Genomic DNA, 21,685 nt, shown 5'->3' on the forward strand with positions numbered 1-21,685 from the left:
CGAGGACCACACGTGCCGTGTGGTCCTCGGTACCAATGAAAAAATGAATAGGACCACTCCATCTCTTTCCCATGGATGTCGTAAAAGGCGACTAAGGGATAGGCTTACAAACTTAGGATTCTATTTTAGGCGATGGGCTAGCAACCTGTCACTATTTGAATCTCAATTCTATCATTAAGCCAAATAGCTGAAAGTGGCCATTCAGTCTTTTCAAGACTGTTGGCTCTATCTACCCCGCAAAGGATATAGACGTGACCATATGTTTGTATGTATATATAATATGTATAATTAAAATAATATTTCAAATATAAATATATATATATTATAGATCCAGAGGTTTGAGATGTGTTAAAATGTCAGCCAGTCAAAACTGTCATACACTCCATTCCACTATCACTCCGGAAAACTATTCCTACACCACACAACGTAAATTTCCTGACAGTTACACTCAAGCACGCTCAGTTAACGAAGTACACTCCCAACTCTAATCCACCTTCCTAGCCGAGCTTCCTGGCCATAAAGAATCCGAACACTATCAACTAACACGCCAGCAGATACACAAAAACTCGTTACTTTTAACGCTGTTATTAAAACTATACCTGTTCGCGCCGACTATAAGATCCGATCACAAAATACAGGATCCTCGGTGACGGAAGGCATGTCAGCGTACTGGCAATTTCTGCGATATCTATTAGGCTGCGTGCATACATACATACATAAATACAAAGTGCCGTGTGGTTTCCGGCACCAAAAAAAAGAATATGACCACTCCATCTCTTTTCCCATGGATGTCGTAAAAGGCGACTAAGGGATAGGCTTATAAACTTGGGATTCTTTTTAGGCGATGGGCTAGCAACCTGTCAATCGTCAAAACTATTTGAATCTTACTCGTAATCCTACTACTATTATAAAGGCGAAAGTTTGTTTGGATGTATGGATGTTTGTTACTCTTTCACGCAAAAACTACTGAACCGATTACCATGAAATTTGGTATGTAGGTAGCTGAAGACCCAGAATAACACATAGGCTACTTTTTATCCCAGAGTTCCCGCGGGATTGATAGGGTTTCCATGCGGACGAAGTCGCGGGCGGCCTCTAGTTCTATCATAAGGCCAAATAGCTGATCGTGGCCATTTAGTCTTTTTCAGACTGTTGGCTCAGTCTACCCCGCAAGGGATATAGACGTGACCATATGTATGTATGTATGTATACATACATACATAAAATCACGCCTCTTTCCCGGAGGGGTAGGCAGAGACTACCTCTTTCCACTTGCCACGATCTCTGCATACTTCCTTCGCTTCATCCACATTCATAACTCTCTTCATGCAAGCTCGGCGGTTTCGGGTATTTTTTACCGGCTGTGTGCATCTGTGTGTAATACTATTTTTTTCAAAACATAACATACGCAACATATTATCACGTCTGTACACACACACTGCGGGGTAAACAGTGCCAATAATATTAGTAGGATAGAGATTTAATTTGTATAATTACACTGTAGTAAAATTGTTTCCGCCGCTTCTTTGCATTTTAGAAGCGATATTATCTTCGTTCTTTACTAAATACTAACCTAGTAACGTTTGACGTTTACAATTGTAACCATTTAACCAATTAAAAAAAATATTATTAAGGCCTAGTTTCAGTGTGCACACGGCCTTACTATAACCGAGTATAACCGCCATGAAATGGGGCATGTTTACTAGTCTAAAGTCTTATCTTAATACCACCGCTGGGCAAGGACGCCCACGGCTACTGTTCCAATATAGTGACAACAAGTTCTGGAATTTTCAGGATTGTGTCATGAAAATTATTTTATAACAAATGAAGCGAACATCTGGATGCTGCATTTCCTTACGCAAAAATTAGGAAGAAATTGTTATTATTTGTTTTTTTGTTTGTTCTCCAAACATACATACATATAGTCACGTTTATATCATTGCGGGGTAGACAGAGCCAACTGTCTTGTAAAAAACTAATAGGCCACGTTCAATTGTGTTTGGGTCTATTATACAATTGAGATTCAAATAGTGACAGGTTACTAGCCTATCGCCTGAAAGGGGAAAACCAAGTATATAAGCCTATCTCTTAGTCGCCTTTTACGACATCCATGGGAAAGATATGAAGTGGTCTTATTTATTTTCTATTAGTGCCGGGAAGAACACGGCATGTTTACGCTTATACGGCTTATTTATTTCCGAAAATTCTGTAACAGGTCATTATCACAAAAGCTAATTTTGGCGTTAAAAGTAATACAGATAACTCACAATTACGAAAGATGCATATGAGCATAACACTTCTTATTAGTGTTGGTGAAGTAAAGTAATAATATGAGTAAGTTAAAATTACTAAGAATTCCGAAAGCAATAAGGTATCAAAATTATGAAGCGATACATTGGGGTCACTTGACAGCTGTCAACTTGTATTGCAATATGAATGTATCAATTCATTTTTTACTATTTAACCTTTTTTATATTATAATATCTTATTTAATGTGCCGTGTGGTACCCGGCACCAATAAAAACAAAAGAATAGGAACCATTCCATCTCATTCCCGTATATGTCGTTAAAGGCGGCTAAGGCAACACTTAGCAACCTGTCACTATTTGAATCTCAATTCTATCAATAAGCCAAACAGCTCAACGTGGCATATCTTAGTCTTTACAAGACTGTTGGCTCTGTCTACCCCGCAAGGGATATAGAAGTGACTATATCTATGTATTGTCACCCTAACCGCCTAAACGTTGAGTAAATGCGTGAACTACCAAATTAGCACTAACCCTACCAATCTAAAATAATATTTGATTCTTTCGCGATAAAGTTTCAAATGGCAAATTGCTTATTGTCAGTTTAAGCATTGTATATATAATAATAGATTACTATGATGTCAATAACTTTGAAAAGCTAATACTTGGTCGAGATAACTTGCCTTATCTGAGCTTTCAAGCAAAGATTATGAGAGGTTTTGGTTGGGGTGTTGTAACATATTAACATATTTATCAATTGGTAGATCAGTACTGATGAATTCCGATATTAATATTTCGAATAGACATTGCATGTCACTAGTTATTGTCTTCGGCTTCGCTTCTGAAAGAAGAATAGTTGATATTTATATAATTGACTTTAAATTGCGTATTGCTTATTTGCGTATTTGGTTTGACTTAAAATTACTTTTCCCGGCACCAATAAAAAAAGAATAGGACCACTTCATCTTTTTTCCATAGTTGTCGTAAAAGGCAACTAAGGGATAGGCCTATAACTTAGGATTCTTCTTTTAGAAGGTGGGATAGCAACCTTTTACTATTTGAATCTCAATTCTATCATTAAGCCTAGCAGCTGAATGTAGCCTATCTTTCCAGACTGCTGACTCTGTCTACCTGCAAGGGATATAAACGTTATTATATGTATTACTACGGTTTCCATTTGACGTTAAAGAATGTAGAAAGCATTCCTTAATGAAATCGGGGACTCATGAAAGATTAGATCAAGAGGGACTCACGAGGTCTGGAATCCCTTAAAAACGTACTACTAGCCATTCATAAAAAAGCAGAGGAAGCGTGCAGCCATTATTGCGGTATTCAAGTCTCTGCCTACCCCTCCGAGAAAGTCTCAATGACGTATGTAAAAAAGGCAAGATGTGATCAGAACCGCGATATCCCCGGCCTAGCTCGTTAAACTTCCCTTTAATCCCTTTTTTCTTCCTTCAATCAGGCGCCCACATACGGCGTCGTTAATTAAAATAAATTACGGCCGAGCCACACTCGGTGCCGAGTGGATGTGATTGGATCGCCGTGGTTAAGGAACATGGGGCAGAAGATAGCGGATTTATAACTAACTGGGCCCGCGTGGAATAGTAATTTTGGGCATCATTGAAGCCCTCAAGGATGAATAATTTCCCTCGTTTTTTTCACATTTTCCATTATTTCTTCGCTCTTTATAGTTGCAGCGTGATGTTATATAGCCTAAAGCCTTCCTCGATAAATGGTCTTTTGGACACAAAAATATTTTTTTAATTCGAACCAGTAGTTCCTGAGATAAGCGCGTTCAAACAAACAAACAGACTCTTCAGATTTATGATATTAGTATAGATTAATATGCAGTGATTGATAACTTAAAGTAGTTTAAATTTATACGAGTAAGTATAACACGAAAACACTGAAAGACGCCACGTTCAGCTAAATGGCATAAGCCTTCATTAATGATTTAATATTTGTTGGTTTCCCCTTCAATTTCATCAAACTCAGTACATAACATACAGTCATTCCGGAAAATAAGTAGACCCTAGAATTTGACACTACCGGGATGCGCAATAGCAACGTTTCATATAAAAAACCCTTCTGCTCAGCGTTCTCAGATTAAAGTTAAAATTTGGTGCCGTGCACGTTGCCAACATTATCCCGCTGTCTCCTGTGACATGACGCGACTTTTTCATTAGGAATACTGGAGCAAATTTACCGCATCTCCTTAGAATTTACTATGGTTTCTCCAAATAGCCTGGTAAGGTCCTCCAAGGTTTACAATCGTGTTAATTTTTCCAACAATTATAATTGTCGTCCTCTTGACTTATGGGAATAGTAAAATCTATCTTCATGAACTGATTTTAAACTTTAACGTTGCATTGCCGGCACCAATAGAAAAAAGAATAGGACCACTGGATGTCGTAAAAAGCGACTAAGGGATAGGCTTATACAATTGAGACTCTTAGATATGCGGGTTAGACAGAGCCAACAGTACTTAATCCAAAAGACTGATAGTTCGACTCTTTGGCTTGATGATAGAATTGGTATTCATATAGTGACAGGTTGCTAGCCCATCGCCTACAAGAGGAATCCCAAGTTTATAAGCCTATCCCTTAGTTGTCTTTTACGACATCCTTTAGGAAGAGTTGGAGTGGTCCTATTCTTTGTAGCTATTGATGCCGGGAACCACACGGCATGACAATATCGAACAAAGGTCTAAAACAAAATAATCTTGGAATCAAGGCCCCAGCACCTACGATCGAAACGCTGCAAATGACAAGTTATGAGATATTAAACCAGCCTAATGTTCAACGTAATTCTGTTGTAGGAATATGTTATTTTTGAAGTCTACGTTTACTTTTGTGATGCAGAAATGGCATATGTAGGGCTTAAATTTTCATTGTTTTAAGTATTTTACCTTTTTATGACTTATACATTTTAAATTTACTACGTTCTAATTCATTTGGTGTTCTTTTCTGTTTATTTTTTCTCGGTAATTTGGAGGAGAAGTAGTTTGCTTAATTTAATGGATCTCAATATGATGCTAACAATATGATGACGTTGGGTTTTATTAGTTTGACAATAAATCATAACTTTTATTGCCAAATCATATATTTTATTAATTTTCACTAGTCTGAAAAAAGAATCACTGACCTATCTTGGGATCAAACCTAAAAATCTCAGATTTAAAACTAATAGCGTCGCCAATTGCGCCAATAATTCGTAAATATGAAATACACAAATTAAAAAATTTACCGCCAAAATGTTGTGTTGATATTTATATAATTGACTTAAAATTGCGTATTGCTTATTTGCGTATTTGCTTTAACTTAAAATTACTTTTCCCGGCACCAATATAAAAATAATAGGACCACTTCATCTTTTTAATTCTTTAATTAATCAATTTGCCGCCAAAATGTTCCTTTACAAAGTTGATACATTTGCACTAGAACAATATCAAACGGACTTACAAAACAATAGACACGGCGGGCAAACAAAATATTAGCCCACGGACAGACAAAAAGACAAACAAAGCTGTATTTACGATTCCACGGTATCTCGCGGCTGTCATCGCGGGCAGAGACGGGAGGCGGGGTTAGGCTTTGCGTACATTGAACTCGATATGAACTAATAATTTATTTATACATACATACATACATATGGTCACGTCTATATCCCTTGCGGGGTAGACAGAGCCAACAGTATTGAATAGACCGAATGGCCACGCTCAGCTATTTGGCTTAATGATTGAATTGAGATTCAAATTGTGAAAGGTTGCTAACCCAACGCCTAAAAAAGAAGCCTATCCCTTAGTCGCCTTTTACGACATCCATGGAAAAGAAATGGAGTGGTCCTATTCTTTTTTGTATTGGTGCCGGGAACCAGACGGCACCAACACAATATTTATTTATTTATTTAAAACTTATACTTACTTACTTATATTTACAGAACAGATTACACAGATTGAGTTAGCCTCGAAGTAATTATTATTTAAAAAAAATGTAAGTATTCTCTCAATTTCTCTCGTCCACATTTCTATTCTAAGTTTGGATAATTGTGTAATACCGTTAGGTATTGAAGAAAATGTTGCAGTGCAGTTTGTTATAGATTTGTCTGAACTGACGCTTTAGAAGCGGCAGCAAAATATATGACAATAAATAAGTGATGTTTCAAATGTTCCATAATAATGAATAAAGATTTTGACTTTGAATACTCACTGTCGGCCGCGATTTGGTCCGCTTAAAACCTCTATAAATTTTAATATATTATGTTATTCCATTAAGCTATATTTTTAAATATACGTTCAGTAGTTTCTGCGTAACAATCACACACATACACATCCAAAAAACCTTAGATATTTTCGCATTTATAATACAATTAATGTTTTCTTGCAAAACCTCGAATTTCAGATAAGACTAATGAAAATGCAATCGAAAATAATCTTCTTACATATCCATATAACGTCTTTTCCCCTTATGGGGTAGATAGAGCCTAATCACAAGAATCAAAGGGTGCATTTAACCTGGAGGGTGTTGTCAATTCGCCTTTAAAAAAAAGAATCCCAACTTTATAAGCCTTTCTTCTAATTAACAAACTAAATCTTAATCACATCACGTCGTTCCATCTGACCATGGCCTATCAGTCTTATCAAGACTGTTGGCTCTGTCTACCCCACAAGAGAAATAGAGGTGACTATATGTATGTACCTACATACATCATATGTTATAGGGATATCTGCCTACCCCTCCGGGAAAGAGGCGTGATTTTATGTATGTATGTATGTATATGTATGTAGTTCAGTTTGTTGGCACCCACATTATGGTATTTTCTTCTCTACCAAACGAGCTTACACTAGTTGAATGTGCCTGTCGCCTTTTACGACATTGGAGTGCATACAAAAGTGCCACGTTACAAAATGAAACATGTTTTTTTAATTAGTGTGGACTCAGCTTTACGTGTACTGGTTTTGGCCGGCGGCGTTGCTCGCCCGACACGTAATCATTATTGTGCGTGCCATCGCCCCGAATGTGTATTGTATTAGAATGCATTTAGAAGGTTAAATTGTTTTTGAATATAAAAGAAATACACGCGTATAATAACGTCTATATCTTTTGCGGGGAAGACAGTGCCAACAGTCTTGAAAAGACTGACAGGCCACGTTCGCTTAATGATAGAATTGAGATTGAAATATTGACAGGTCACTAACCCATCACCTTAAAGATTGATTTCAAGTAATATAAGCCTATCCCTTAGTCGCCTTTAACGACATCCATGGGAATGAGATGGAAGTGGTCGTATTCTTTTTCATATTGGTTCCGGGAACCACACGGCACGGTGCGGTGTGAGAGAAACAAAATTTAATCACATATTTTTTACTTACCAAGAATCAAGAGTACCCGAAACCGCCGAGCTTGCATGAAGAGAGTTATGAATGTGGATGAAGCGAAGGAAGTATGCAGAGATCGTGGCAAGTGGAAAGAGGTAGTCTCTGCCTACCCCTCCCGGATAGAGGCGTGATTTATGTATGTATTTTTACTTACCTGTCACACATCAAAGGGCCACTAAATTTACAAGTCAATTAAAAAACCATTGAAAACCCACACTAATGTCAATTATAGAGTAGGTACACATTACAATCGGCAGTAAATACAGACACAGTATAATAAATCCGGTGAATCACGTCGGTACACTGAACGGCTCACGATACTGTGGCAAATGTGTGACCGGGCGCGGTAAAGGTGTTTGATGTTACCGCGAGACAGACATACATACATAGAGTTACGTCTGTATTCCTTGCGAGGTAGACAGGGCTAACAGTCTTGAAAAGACTGATAGGCCACGTTCAGCTGTTTGGTTTGATTATAGAATTGAGATTCAAATAGTGACAGGTCGCTAGCCCATCAACTTCAAAAAGAACATACATACATATAATCAAGTCCACATCCCTTGCGGAATAGACAGAGCCAACAGTCTTGAAAAGACTAAGACTAAGACTTGAATAAACTTGAGATTCTTCTTTTAGGCGATGGGCTAGCGACCTGTCACTATATGAATCTCAATTCTATCATTAAGCCAGTCAGGACGTGGCTTATCAGTCTTTTCAAGACTGTCGGCTCTGTCTACCCCGCAAGGGATATAGATGTGACTATATGTATACGTTCTACAAATAACATATTTGTTGCTTACAAACAAACAAACTTGCGTAAACTTAAGTATGATAAATCAATTCGTTGTGGGTCTTACAAGGCCGACCTATCTTGTCTTGTAAGATCAGTTAGTTCACCGTTAGTAGGTACACGCGCAATTGAATAGGCAGTGGGTTTGATTCCTAGGTCAAAATGTTTTGCAGACAATACGTGAACCAGTTGACTTAAAAGCAAGGATGCCAAAGATTGTTAAAGGCAATACATACATACATACATTATTATATACATACATTTGATGGCCTCTGTGGCGCAGCGGTAGTATGCTTGTCTGTGACACCGGAGGTCCCGAGTTCGAATCCCGGCCAGGGCATGTTGAGAAAAGAACTTTTTCTGATTGGCCTGAGTCTTGGATGTTTATCTATATAAGTTTTATTATAAAATATAGTACATATCGTTGAGTTAGTATCTCGTAACACAAGTCTCGTACTTACTTCGAGGCTAACTCGATCTGTGTAATTTGTCCCGTATATATTAATTTATTTATATTTATTTAATATTTATACATAAAATCACGCCTCTTTCCCGGAGGGGTAGGCAGAGACTACATCTTTCCACTTGCCACGATCTCTGCATACTTCCTTCGCTTCATCCACATTCATAACTCTCTTCATGCAAGCTCGGCGGTTTCGGGTACTCTTGACCTGACCCTTTACCAGGATGTCCTTAATTTGATCAAGATGCGTTGGTTTGATTCCTAGGTCAAAATGTTTTGCAGACAATACGTTAGCCAGTTGACTTAAAAGCAAAGATGTCATAGATTGTAAAAGTCAATTAAAGAAAATATAATTAACTTGCGATTCTGCCACGCAAGGCATATAGCTAAACTTGGCATTTCAGTATTTACAGAGCTGTCGGCACTGTTCACCCTAGTAAGAAATAAAAACGGTTATATTTAACTATATTTAATTGTGGGAAAAGAGGATTTCGGAATACGAACCCTAGGCTCCAAATAACAACGGTAGAGTCCAACTAAAAACACGCAAAAGTGAATATAAATGATGTATGGTTTAGTAAAATATTCGCTTTTTTATACTATAATATATTGATATATAGAACAGCAAAAATCGTGGCAAATGTAAAGATGTAAAATCTGCCTACCCTTCCGAGTAAGTATGAATTCAAACCTTTTGATGGTAAATGGTTACCCAAGTATTTATATTTAGAGTAATAAATCAATATCATTATACATACAAATCACTTTGGGCAAATGTCCATAAAGTTTAAGTTATTAATCTGTGCAAATAACATAATGTAAGACAATGTCTCGCGCAAACATTATCTCAGATCTGAAATATTTGCGCGACAAATAGGTATATACTTTATTTATTCCTGTACTACATTGTGCAAAGTTTAATTTATTTATTTACTAACTGTTGCCTGTGACTCTTGAAAAGGCTGATAGGCCACGTTCAGCTATTTGGCTCAATGATAGAATTGAGATTAGGCGATGGCCTAGCGTCCTATTCCTATTTGAATATCTATTGGCTCTGTCTACCCCGCCAGGTATATACGTCACGTCTTTAGGTATATAGACGTGACTATATGCATGTATGTATTCATTCCGTGCCGTGTGATTCCCGGCACCAGTACAAAAAAGAATGGGACCACTCCATCTCTTTCCTATGGATGTCGTAAAAGGCGACTAAGAGATAGGCTTACAAACTTGGGTTTCTTTCACCTGGAACCAGGAACCTGTCACTATTTTAATCTCAATTCTATCATTGAACCAAATAGCTGAGCGTGGTCTATCAGCCTTTTCAATACTGTTGGCTCTGTCTACCCCACAAGGGATATAGACGTGACCATATGAATGTATTCATTCCTGCTCTACATTGTTTAAACTTTAATTTATTTGTTTATTGGTGACATTTTAATATGTACTAAAGTTTAAAACGCTTGTGGCTTATTCTGTAGATCGTAAATTAATCCTTTTTTGAATTACTTTTGTTTTATCGGTGATTTTGTTATTGTTTTATTTGATCGGTACTACATCACGTTCGGAAAAAATATCTATTCTTCATTTTTAATTCCTAGTTAATTGTTATTGAATTTGCAAGCATGAAGAGAGTTATGAGTATGAATGAAACGAAAGAAGTATGCAGGGAGCGTTGGAGCCCCAAAGTAAGTTAGAGATTTGCATTTTACGCCAATTTGAAAGATCTGAAGACTCTGTCTACTCCACCGAGAAAGAGGCGTCATTTAAGAATATACATACATACATACAATCACGTCTATGTCCCTTGCGAGGAAGGCGGAGACAATAGTCTTGAAAAGACTGATAGGCCACTATCAGCTCTTTGGCTTAATGATAGAATTGAGATTTAAATAGTGACAGGTTGCTAGCCCATCGCCTAAAGAAGAATCCTAAGTTTATAAGCCTTTCATTGAGTATGTTAGTAATTTATGTTTGTGTATGTAATTATATAAGTAGGTTCTAAAGACTATTTAGAAGATTTGAATTGATTTAAAACAATAATGAAACTAATACTTATAAACTTGGGATTCTTCCTTTAAGCGACAGGCCAGCTGTCACTATTTGAATCTCAATTCTATCATTAAGCCAAGCAGCCGAACGTGGCCTATTAGTCTTTTTAAGACTGTCGGCTCTGTCTACCCCGCAAGGGATATAGACGTGATTATATGTATGCAATAATAAAAATCTAATTTATAATATTAAAAGTATGTGAAATAAGTTGGTATAATCGTATCAAGGAAATTATTCAGCCGTTTTAAACCCACCCATAATCATTTACCATAAAATTTCCTCAAATCAATTTCTAAATAAATAAAGCCATCTTTATATCAAGGGCCAAGACGCAACATCATCGGCAAATCTGGATCGATACTTAAGTTTGTATCGATGCTAAAGTATCGATTCAATCGACAAATTCGTTTGTTTGCAAATATGGTGACACAATCGAATAATATTGAAATTGTTCGGATTATCGTATTTATTGGCAATTTGAAATCCTTCTGAATTGTTTTCCGTGGAAAATTCGTCCTCGACTTTATCAACATAACATTAAAGTTCAAATTTGTTTGTTTATTATAGTATTAACATTTGCCATTTCGTGCTGGCTGTATTGTTAAGAATTGCAATCAATTGTCATATTGTTTGAGGTTATGGTTGAAGTTAGATTAAGCGTTTGGCAAAGTGAGCTTTATTAGGTGCGAAGATGATTTCTATTGTAATTTAGAACTTCTGCTTTGAAAGCTATATCATTGGTAAGTTCTTATATTACTATTATGTACATATAGTTCTGTATGTAAATAGAAGCTCAGAAACTTAGTCAAAAATTAATAGTAGGTAAATCTATTACAAAGAATTAAAACTAAATCTATTATAATGTATACATCATTTATTAAACCTGCCTAGAATAACTAAATATTACGAAATATACATAAATATAATCATGTCTTTATTTCATTTTAATCAGGTCAAAAGTACCCGAAACCGCCGAGCTTGTATGAAGAGAGTTATGAATGTGGACGAAGCGAAAGAAGTATGCAGAGATCGTGGCAAGTGGAAAGAGGTAGTCTCTGCCTACCCCTCCGGGAAAGAGGCGTGATTTTATGTATGTCTTTATCCATTACGGGGTTGACAGAACCAACAATCTCTAAGAGACTGAAAGACCATGTCCTATAAGAGATAAATTTTAAAAGAAGAATCCCAAGTTTATTAATCGTTCCCTTGATGGACTTTTACAATCTACATGGGAAGGAGTAGACGACACACACTATGATTTTTCTTCGCTACCTTTAGTCGCTAGATGGAGTGGTCCTATTCTAAAGTGCCGAAAACTACACGACAATATTATTATGATTTTATCTTAAATGGTTAAAAAAAGAATGTACATACTTACACAGAATAGAATAGAATAGATTTTTTTAAATTGGATTCAAGGTATCACTTATGGACGTCACATAACTTAAATCTAATTATAACTACTACCGCTACCAAAGCGCGTGTGTAGAAGATGCGGCGGAACGAACTACACTGCAGCATTTTCATCGGACGTCAATTTACAAATATACATAGATCTCTTAAATCTAAATCGTGGACGAATGCACATTGTCTACATTAAAAAAACATGAATAAACGTGATGATAGGTACACATCAAATAAAAGTGAGGGGCATTCCTCTCATCTTCATCCGTCAAGATCAGCATCATTTCAATTCAGGTTAAAATCGTCACGATCACATAATGGGCTAATAGGAACGAAATGAAAGGCGCGAGCTTACTCCTCAAACTTCACGTGCAAAGCTCTTAAGTGCAATTAGATCGAATTGGTCACGCGTGCGTGAAATATAAGTCAGTTTCTTTTTCTGATTGTATTGAACGTCGTCGTACTTATATAGAAAGAATATAGGTCGTATATACCTAGAAAGAATAGAATGGAATAGATTTATTTTCAAAATTGAATAAAATATACCTATCACTTATTGACGTCACAACACTACCGCTTCCAAAGCGCATGAGTAGAAGAAGCGGCGGAACAAACTACACTGCAGCATTTTCACCGGACGTCAATTCATAACATTAATTAATATACAACTATGTCTACGTAACAAAATCAAGATAATCGCGGCGCGGGTAAAATATACTATTGAAATGAGGTAAAATTGTCTGAAAGGTTGTATATAGAGTCACAAAGTCATATAATTGTATGTTTGTATGCTATTAGTAAGATAACTTACTAACGGTACGGATCAGTGCTCACACCTGCGGCATTATGAACCAGGGTGACAGATACAAATCCATCTGATTACTCGTATCTTGCAAATAATTAAAAAGTTATAAGCCCATAATCCAAGCTGGGTTCCCCTGCAAAGGTTGCGGAGTTTAAACCAAAGTCGCTTCGTGCAAATGATTATGATTTTGGTCATAAGACGCACCCAGGGTGCTCTCCAGAGAGGTGAGGATGTAATCGCAGACGAGAGTCGCTTCGTGCAAATGATCAAAAAATAAAAAAAAATAAAAAAATTTATTCATTATTATAGTATACTTCATATCGCTTAATAATTGTCAAAACGTATGGTTTAACAACATTGGTTGGCGTCAAATAAATTACTTAAACCTAAGTTTACTGCCGCTTCCAAGGCGTCAGTGCAGAAGAAGCGGTAACAAACTGCACTGCAGCATTTTCTACAACAACGTTCACAAACGAGAGTCGCTTCGTGCAAAAACCTGACTCACCCAATCGAAGATCACGGTCAGAAGACGCACCCAGGGTGCTCTCCAGAGAGGTGAGGATGTATTCGGGATTAAAGCCAGAGGAGAATCAAACCATGAACATACAGTACATACATATAGACACATCTATAATCTCTTGCAGGGGAGACAGAGCCAACAGTCTCGAAAAGACTGAAAGACCACGTTCAGTTGTATGGCTTGATGATAGAACTGACATTCAAATAGTGACAGGTTGCTAGCCCATCGCCTAAAAGAAGTATCCCAAGTTTAAAAGTCTATTTCCCTTAGTCGCCTTTTACTAACCATCCATCAACCATCCGTGGGAACGGTATGGAGTGGTCCTATTATTTTTTTATTGGTGCCGGTTTTATTTAGCAGTCTTCTCAAGACTGTTGGCTTTGTCTACCCCGCAAGGGATATAGACGTAACTATATGTATGTATCTGTAAATCTCATTTTGTAAGTCCTTACTTTAATATTAATGTATTTATAACATTGTTTCGTGATTACTTGTTTTATCAATTCCCTACAAATCTATGACACTGTCAGAGTATTCGGTGGGTGGACGTTAAAAAGCCTTAATTATTTGACAGCACCACAAACTGGTTCGATGATTGACTCGAATTGTGGAATTGTGATATCGATAAATTACAATCGAGTAGGATTGGGTGAATGAATCATTACGCTACGCAGTTTTGTTAGGCTGTGTATACACCGGGCTTACGAACACCAACGTTAGGTACCAATATTTGTTGGACTTCGGTGGTCTGGTGTGTAGACAGCTTAAGGATTAGAAATATATATTTTTTTAATTAATCTATTTCAATTTTCAAGTTAAATAAGGTATCGTTTATTCTACTTTCGAATTTATCATATTAGTTGTTAGGTTAGGATTCCCATGGTAATAAAGATTTAAGCATATTATCAACAGGTTGGCTATTTACAAGCTAACCTACATATTTTCACAATTAAAATTAGTAAGGAATTTAGAAAACAGCCATTGCCTTATATCATAAAATGATTCTGCACGAGACTTCGAAATACATATAAATATTGATAAATGCATACATACATATGGTCACGTCTATATCCCTTGCGGGGTAGACAGAGCCAACAGTCTTGAAGAGACTGAATAGCCACGTTCAGCTATTTGTTGGCTTAATGATAGAATTGAGATTCAAATAGTGACAGTGTGCTAACGCATCGCCTAAAAAAGAATCCCAAGTTTATAAGTCTATCCCTTAGTTTCCTTTTACGACATCCATAGGAAAGAGATGGAGTGGTCCAATTCATTTTTGTATTAGTGCCGGCAACCACACGGCAGATTTATTTTATTAATACAGTTACTAATTGTGTTGAAATGAAAGTCTTTGATGTCGGCGCCGTGTGGTAAAATAAGACAAGTTTGTAACTGAATAGTAAGAAAAGGGTTATTGCTTTTATTGTACTGCCTTGCACGCGTAAAAAGTACGTGAATCTATACTTCACGCTATCCCGTCCATCTCAGTTTTAAGTCTTGTAAGTATTTGTTGAAAGGGGATTTCGGATTCAGTTCCGGGTTTCATTCCCAGAACATGTAATGATGGAAAAGGAACTTATTCTGATAGGCCTCTATCTTGGAAGCTTATCTATGTAAAATTATTATATCGTATCGTTGAGTTAGTATCCCAAAACCATAGCTAGCTCAACATGTGTAATTTGTTCCGTATATATTTATTTATTAACCAGCTGTGCCCGCAATTTAGTTAGTTAGTTCTTATGAATAGTTATGGGCATCATTGAAGCCCTCAAGGATAAAGAATTTTCCCCGTTTTTTTTCACATTTTCCATGATTTATTTGCTCCTTATAGTTGCAGCGTGATATTATATACCCTAAAGCCTTCCTCGATAAATGGTCTAAACGCAAAAATAATTTTTCAATTCGAACCGCTAGTTCCTGAGATTAGCACGTTCAAACAAACAAACTCTTCAGCTTTATAATATTAGTATAGATTTGTATAGCAAAATTTCACGGAGGACGTCAAAGCATTTAAAATTTTCTCACCCAATAAACCTTTGAAACATCGTTTCTCCCTGACAAATCATCAACACGGAATAATACCTTCAATACTAGCCACAATGTATCGAACCAACGCCTTAATCTACCAAATCAGAGAAACGAGAATGAACAGAGGTGTAACTTGTGTTGCTTTTTTTTTCGATGTATGATTTCTTACAAAATCCCTGTCTAATCTACATCAAACTTCAATATTAAAAAAAGAACATACATTATATTATACACACAAAAATACAATTAATACCTTTTTTTACTATAAAATTTGAATGTCACTTCTATATACCCAAGAAATACGGAGCCAAATAATCTTATTAATACAAACTAAGATTATTTAACATTTTATATAATTGAACATCAAATATCGGTTATAAGTTTGTTTGTTACGGATAAACTCAAAAACTACTGGACTGAACCTTGAGAAGTAACAATGGCTTCCTACTTTTCTCGAGAAATTTTTACGAGAACGAAGTCCCGTGCCAGCTAGTACTTTTCAACGTCAAAAAGTAATAATAAAATGGAAAATTATATTAAGTCAATTGTGTACTGACAATATTTTGTAGTCAGATTCACTATTCAGCTATAAAAAACAATATCATGTTGGCCAGTCTACACGACCCTTAATTACAGACCTCTAAACATTTAGACATTAAAATTTTGACCTTAATACTAGAGGCTTATGGTCTAATATTGTATTCCGCTGGTCGTATAATAAGCTTTCTAAAAAAAATGTTTCGTCCGCGTGAGATGGAATGTGGTCCGTGGTTGTAGCACCAAAATGTGAGGAACTAATGTTACGAAGGACCAATTCCCGTTGGTACTTGGAGATAAGGCTCGATTGTTCCATAAAACACTTTCTTTCTTCATTCTTCTTCTTAGTTTAACTTTTTATCTTCCCCTTTTAAACTTTTTCATGAGTCTTTTTAAAAACTTGTTATCTTTTCTAGGAAAATCTTATTATTCTTGGAAAGTTAGTAAACTTATTTATAAGTGAGAGAGAGGGAGGTGATATATTGTTAGTAGGGTGTAAGTCAGTGGATCCAAAAGGCATGTTCCCGTTACGAAAATGTTGCTTCAGTGTGGGATAGTGACGTGCCTTGATGCGTTTATCTAATCTGTGGGTGAAAAGCGTAAGTCGTCGTAGACAAGAAGCAAGGGATTTAATTTATAATTTACGACATCGAAGGTAACTTGTGACAAGTTAGCATTTAATTACACTGCAATACATTTCACAGCCAAACCTTTATATGTATCCAAATTATATCATTACCCTTAATATTGTATAATGTTGCAATTTATACATAATTACGTAAATTTACATACAAATTACTATAAATATTTTCGTAATAAAATATTCTCCCACATTCATTAACGAAGATGATGCTGTACGCTAAGAATTTCTCTTTTGGCAATTTTAAGGGCGTTCAAAGATTTTATTGGCAAATTAAAAGTATAAATTGACGCCTAAAAATAATTAATAACGCGGAAACGACTACGCAACACTATCGTTTAGCATAATTTTTATTACTAATTTAAAGTTTAGAAGGTACAAAGTTTCAATTAACAAATTTAACGATTTATTTATCAGTATCTCTGTTCCTGCTATTGGCCTTAATATTGAGGATATAATTAATAATTTTACGCACAAATTAATGTTATCTAAACAGAAATGTCTCTATAATTTTAGATAAGTTATGCGAGAAAGTGTCACCTGCGGTTCCGCTGAGGTAAAACTATTTCGTCAAATGTCAAAACGTAAACATAACAAAAATTTTAACTAACCTTTTCCTGCTACTTTTTTATTATAATAAATACGATTAAAATCTATATCTTTTAGTTATATGCCTTGTGGTTCCCGCTACCAAGGGAAAAAGGAATAGGACCACTCCATCTCTTTGTCGATGTCGTAAATGACTAAGGGATACGCTAATAAACTTGCAATTTTTCTTTTAAGCGATGGGCTAGCAACCTGTCACTATTTGAATCTCAATTCTATCATTTAGCCAAACAGCTAAACGGGGCCTATCAGTCTTATCAACACCGTTGGCTCTGCCTGCCCCGCAAGGGATATGACGTGATTATATGAATGTGTCTTTTAGTTTCATTTACTATTAAAATGTCAAGTTTATATCAGAGACTTTATCTATCCTATTTGGCGTAGCGCCTTCGAATTGCGTTTTTTATGCATTATCGTAATTAAGTTAATAACACTTGTAAAACAAAATACTTGCAATATTTTCTTGTGTCAAATACTTCATCATTATCAGCCATACCTGTAACAATACAAAACACAAATATTATAATATATTGAACAAAACATAATATGTAAATAAAAACCGGGCGGATCCTTATTAATATTATACATGCGAAAGTCAATTTGTCTGTTTGTTTGTTTTGCCTTTACGTGTTATTTACGGAACCAGTCTAAGGTGAAAAGGGATAGCGATAGTTTTCCACGCGATAAAAACGGCGTCGCGCGTGAATCGACGATTATACGAGATAACGACAATCGGTCAAAAAGAGATGGAGTCAACTCAATTTTCGATACGAGAAATTTATCTACATTCATTCATGTTTTTTAATGTAGACAATGTGCATTCGTCCACGATTTAGATTTAAGAGATCTATATTTGTGAATTGACGTCCGCTGAAAATGCTGCAGTGTAGTTTGTTCCGCCGCTTCTTCTACACATGCGCTTTGGAAGCGGTAGTAGTTATAATTAGATTTAAGTTATGTGACGTCAATAAGTGATACATTGTATCCAATTTTCAAAATAAATCTTTTCTATTCTATTCTATCAAGACTTTGACTATCCGGTTGACTGGAAGAGATCCCTTCATGTGATAAGTCCGCCATTGCGAGTGATTTGTTTCTTTTATAACTATGTAATAAGTATTTTTTTGTTACTGTGTAAATTTTTATACAATAAAGATATTACAAACAAACAAACAAACTTTAGTCAGCTTTTCGGAATCACAAACAGATCTCTAAAAAAAATTTCACCCTACAAAATTAAAAAATAATTTGCTCAAAATGTCGTTACGGCTTCCTACAAATTATTTAATTTGACATCAATATTAGTTTGAGTCATTAAATCTACTCGTAAGATAAGACTTCGAAGTGTCAACAAATTTAATTGACTACCAACATTTCGCAGCTATAGATGAAAGTTATATAAACTTTATAACGGATAGCTAGCAATAAAGATTATGGAGAGAAACTTTTTGAAAGCGGCAAATGAACTCAGTCTGGTTTATTTTTAGGGATCATTCCACATTCAGTACATACATACATTCATATGGTCATGTCTATATCCCTTGCGGGGTAGACAGAGCCAACAGTCTTTAAAAGAGTGATAGGCCACGTTCAGCTGTTTGGCTTAATGATAGAATTGAGATTCAAATAGTGGCAGGTTGCTAGCCTGTCGCCTAAAAGTATATTCCCAAGATTATAAGCCTATCCCTTAGTCGCCTTTTACTACATCCATGAGGAAGAGATGGAATGGCCCTATTCTTTTTTCTAATGGTGCCGGGAACCGCACGGCACATCATTCATTAATTGCGTTGTAGGTAAAAAACATGAAACTGGTTTGTAAATCTTCAAAAAATCGCAGAATCGATGGAACAATAATTAATTGCGAATCCTTGTTATCTTTTAATAGAATCAAGTGTTATATTTCTTATATGTCGCTTACTAAAAACTGTAGACATGGTTGTTATAAGAAAAGATTGAATAAATTCGTATGAGACAATTATACAAAAACCCGTTCCAAATTTCCATACATATAATCACGTCTTTATCCTCTTACGGGTGAGACAGAGTCAATAATTAGGCGCAGCCTATATTATTATCACAGATTGTTTGGGACAATTTGACAAACCCGTTAAAAAGGGGTTTGTCAAATTGTCCCTTAGGGGTTAGACAGAGCCAACAATTGAGCAGCAAGCTCTATCTCGCAATAGACAAAAGAATAGGAGCAATCCATGTCTTACCCATGGATGCTGTAAAAGGCGCCTAAGGGACAGGCTTTTATGTATATTTGGAATTCTTCTTTTAGTCGATGGGCTTGCAACCTGTCACTATTTGAATCTCAATTCTATCATAAAGCCAAGCAGTTGAGCGTGGCCTTTCAGTCTTTTGAAGACTGTTCGCTCTGTCTACCCCACAGGGGATATAAACCTGATTAACTGTTATGTTAGATGGAAAATCCATCTAAATATCCGGCAGTTTCCTGCTTACTTGACAAGGATATACTAATAACTCAATCAATAATCATGACTGGAATATATTCGTTCACATTTGTGCATTGCAAATCTATTTCCATCTTGAAAACAGTAATTAATAACTATAGTTATGATTAAATGAGATGCTATTGAGGGTAAAGGCTTGGTTGAGCTTGGTCAATTATAGTATAATGGCAAATCCCTAGATGAACTAGAATTGGCTCTCATAAGATGTCATTTTACATACATATATACAATCTGGCCTCTTTCCCTGAGGGGTAGGCAGAAACTTCATCTTTCCACTTATCACGATCCATGCATACTGAACTGAAGATCCCGAATTTTATCAGACATAAGCCCCCGAGCCTTCTGGTCGATTTTGTGTCAAAAAATCAGGCAAGAGAAAATTCTTTAACATAATATACGAATAAAACCAATTGCTTAACATATAAAATAAGAAAAAAATAACATCAGCTCCCTTTGTATGGAACGAAGTTTTACGCGCGATAAAAAAGGCATCGCGCGTGTCATGCCACGCGGTCAGGTCGTGTTAGAGAATTATCATTTTCCGTTTAATTTTATATATATATATATATATATATATACTAGCTGTGCCCGCGACTTCGTCCGCGTGGCATAGTTATTTTGGGCATCATTGAAGCCCTCAAGGTTGAATAATTTTCCCAGTTTTTTTTCACATTTTCCATTTTTTCTTCGCTCCTTATAGTTGCAGCGTGATAGCCTAAAGCCTTCCACGATAAATGGTCTATTCAACACAAAACGAATCTTTCTTAGTTTCTGAGATAAGCACGTTCAAACAAACAAACTCTTCAGCTTTATAATATTAGTATAGATTACCAATAGGTACCTACGACTCATTGGTACTGGAGAAACGTAACAGTTTATTATCTTTCTTTTTTTTTTTGCAAGTTTTTTTTTTTAAGAGCAGCACACAAAAGACAGTAATGCATAAAGGCAGTAGCACGAACAGACGAACAATTTGTTAATATAATACCTACTGCATCCAATCCAAACGATTAATCTAACAGTGAAAGTTGTCCAGTAATCAATGCTATAAAAAAAAAGATAGTAAATGATTCTCGACTCTATGACATGGTAATAATGATAAGTATTTAATTTTTGGACGCAATCTAATTTGCTTTGCATATTAATGACGTCGTCAAGGTACCGTTTGATCGTAAAAGACTGAAAATTGGACAATATGGCCTTAATTATCGAGTTTTATTATTAACTTTATCTGTTTACTACTCTGCTGTTTTTTTAAGTTAGTTTATTAACTGGTGAAAAATTGAAGCGTTTTATTTAAGCGTGTTACGTGTCACGCTTAAACTTATCAATAATACCTAATTGTCATTCTTACTTATGTTAATAAAATCAAAAAATATAAATATGCTTAGGTGCGATTGGTCCAAAGTTAATATAGATAGTCTCATTAGGTTCATACATACATATATACACGTCTATGTCGGTTGCGGGAAGCCAGAGCCAATAATTAAAAAAAAAATTAAAGGCCACGTTCTGCTGTTTGGAATTGAGATTCAAATAGTGACAGGTTGCTAGCTCATTGCCCGCAAGAGGAATCCCAAGTTTATAAGACTATACAGCCTTTACAACATCCATGGGAAATAAAGGAGAAGTTTTATTCTAAAGTTCCGAAAACCACACGGCGCTTCGAACATAACCACTCCATATCTACACTTCTTAGGTTTACTCCGCACTTTTTCTAATACTTAATTGGTCCACCTC

General features: G+C 35.9%; 2 protein-coding genes across 2 annotated transcripts in view; both read right to left on the minus strand.

Moving 5' to 3' along the window:
- Window positions 1-21,685, minus strand: part of LOC106132258 (protein dachsous) — a 309,280-nt gene that overhangs the window by 251,996 nt on the left and 35,599 nt on the right. The window lies entirely within an intron of this gene.
- LOC106132326 (STE20-related kinase adapter protein alpha) overlaps window positions 8,895-21,685 on the minus strand; it is a 204,459-nt gene continuing 191,668 nt past the window's right edge. Inside the window, exon 9 of the transcript XR_009657143.1 lies at window positions 8,895-8,919. The gene's annotated coding sequence lies outside the window, so the exon portion shown is untranslated. The remainder of the gene's footprint in view (window positions 8,920-21,685) is intronic.

The sequence above is a fragment of the Amyelois transitella genome, chromosome 14 (genome assembly GCF_032362555.1).
Source record: "Amyelois transitella isolate CPQ chromosome 14, ilAmyTran1.1, whole genome shotgun sequence".
Classification (NCBI taxonomy): Eukaryota; Metazoa; Arthropoda; class Insecta; order Lepidoptera; family Pyralidae; genus Amyelois; species Amyelois transitella.